Source organism: Rattus norvegicus, chromosome 19, assembly GCF_036323735.1.
Source record: "Rattus norvegicus strain BN/NHsdMcwi chromosome 19, GRCr8, whole genome shotgun sequence".
Classification (NCBI taxonomy): Eukaryota; Metazoa; Chordata; class Mammalia; order Rodentia; family Muridae; genus Rattus; species Rattus norvegicus.
Genome location: NC_086037.1, coordinates 14311910 through 14314336, shown reverse-complemented (window position 1 = coordinate 14314336; position 2427 = coordinate 14311910).

The window sequence follows — 2427 nt, the reverse complement described above, 5'->3', positions numbered from 1 at the left end:
ACAGTCCCAAAGGTCTGCACTGCAGGGGTGAGGCATCACTGCAGGGATGACCACACACTGCAGGGGTGAGGAGTCACTGCGGGGATGACCACACACTGCAGGGGTGAGGCATCACTGCAGGGATGACCACACACTGCAGGGGTGGGGTGTCACTGCAGGGATGACCACACAGTGCAGGGCTGAGGCGTCACTCAGGGGATGACCACACACTGCAGGGGTGGGGCATCACTGAGGGGATGACCACACACTGCATGGGTGAGGTGTCACCGCAGGGATGTCCACACATTGCAGGGGTGAGGTGTCACTGCAGTGATGACCACACATTGCAGGGGTGAGGGGTCACTGCAGGGATGACCACACACTGCAGGGGTGAAGTGTGACTGCAGGGATGACCACACAGTGCAGGGGTTAGGTGTCACTGCCGGGATGACCACACACTGCAGGGGTGAGGTGTCACCGCAGGGATGTCCACACACTGCAGGGGTGAGGTGTCACTGCAGTGATGACCACACATTGCAGGGGTGAGGGGTCACTGCAGGGATGACCACACACTGCAGGGGTGAAGTGTGACTGCAGGGATGACCACACAGTGCAGGGGTGAGGGGTCACTGCCGGGATGACCACACACTGCAGGGGTGAGGTGTCACCGCAGGGATGACCACACACTGCAGAGGTGCAGTGTCACTACAAGGATGACAACACACTGCAGGGGTGAGGTGTCACTGCAGGGATGACCACACAGTGCAGGGGTGAGGAGTCACTGCAGGGATGACCACACACTTCAGGGGTGAGGTGTCACCACAGGGATGACCACACACTGCAGGGGTGAGGTGTCACTGCAGTGATGACCACACACCGCAGGGGTGAAGTGTGACTGCAGGGATGACCACACACTGCAGGGGTGAGGTGTCACTGCAGGGATGACAACACACTGCAGGGGTGAGGTGTCACTGCAGGGATGACCACACACTGCAGGGGTGAGGAGTCACCTCAGGGATGACCACACACTGCAGGGGTGAGGTGTCACCTCAGGGATGACCACACACTGCAGGGGTGAGGTGTCACTGCAGTGATGACCACACACTTCAGGGGTGAGGTGTCCCTGCATGGATGACCACACACTGCAGGGGTGGGGCATCACTGAGGGGATGACCACACACTGCATGGGTGAGGTGTCACCTCAGGGATGACCACACACTGCAGGGGTGAGGTGTCACTGCAGTGATGACCACACACTTCAGGGGTGAGGTGTCCCTGCAGGGATGACCACACACTGCAGGGGTGAGGTGTCACTGCAGTGATGACCAAATGACATATCAGTGATGAAAACTATCAGTCCCCAAAGGTATGCCACTGAGCAGAGATAGCCTCAGTCATGCACCTCTGCCATCCCCAGTTCCTCGTGTCAATAACTCAACCTTTCATGAAGTAGATGGCAATGCTTGAGGTAGGATGATCAGTAGTTTACTGGCCAGTCTGGGCTCTATGAGATGCTCTCCCTGAAATCAGAGCCAGCAAGAAATTCAGCATGAAAGCTCTTTGTAAAGAAGCTCAATGACCCAGTTCAGAGCCTCGGACCCCGCACAGTAGGATAAAGTGACTCCCATGGCTTTTCCTCCACCTTCAACACTCATGCTTTGGCATGCACACCCCTACAAGGAGATCAATACACATGGAATAAAAAATTAAACAGAAACATTAATGAAGACAATGCAGACAATGTATTAAAGGATCCCGGGAACCCTCACTTAGCACTTTCCTTTCCTTTGTCTTGGGAACAGCACCTGCACCAGAGACTGGAGACTTCCTGCAAGAGAGAGAGGAGAGATGCACTGTTCATTCAGCCGGGGAGCTGTGCAAAGACCAGAGCCACCCGCCTTTTTCTGATAGTGGGAGCTGGGCCCAAGTGTAGGCTGTTCCTACTAGAGGAACCACAGGAAGAGGACCACCTTCCTCAAACCTTCCTGGAAGTCAGAGCACTGGCTATGGACGTCCCTCAATCCTCAGATGACTCTCTTTCAGCGATGGCTCAGAGCCTCTTAGGACAGAGAGGGACCAGAGCTTCCCCCCAAAGCAAGATCCCTGTCTTATCTGACAGGTATGAGGGCTTAGGGATGGGACAGAGGATGTGACAAAGTTACATGTAGCACAGGGCTAGGTTAGTAAGGCAATCAAAAAGGAAAGAGACCTGGAACATTCCTCATCTGTTCTTTTTGCTCTGTTCGTAGAGATGAGGGGCAGTGTGGGGTAGAGGACTAGGACACAGCACAGCCTTCTCTGCACATGGTTAGCTTTCTAGGCTGCCTGGTCACTGTGACCAGCAACTTTTCAACTGTGCCATTCTACTACCAAGGCTAACACAACTGGTGACCATGTAGCAATAGGACTGTACTGACTTAGCAACATTTGGAATCACACAATGATCAT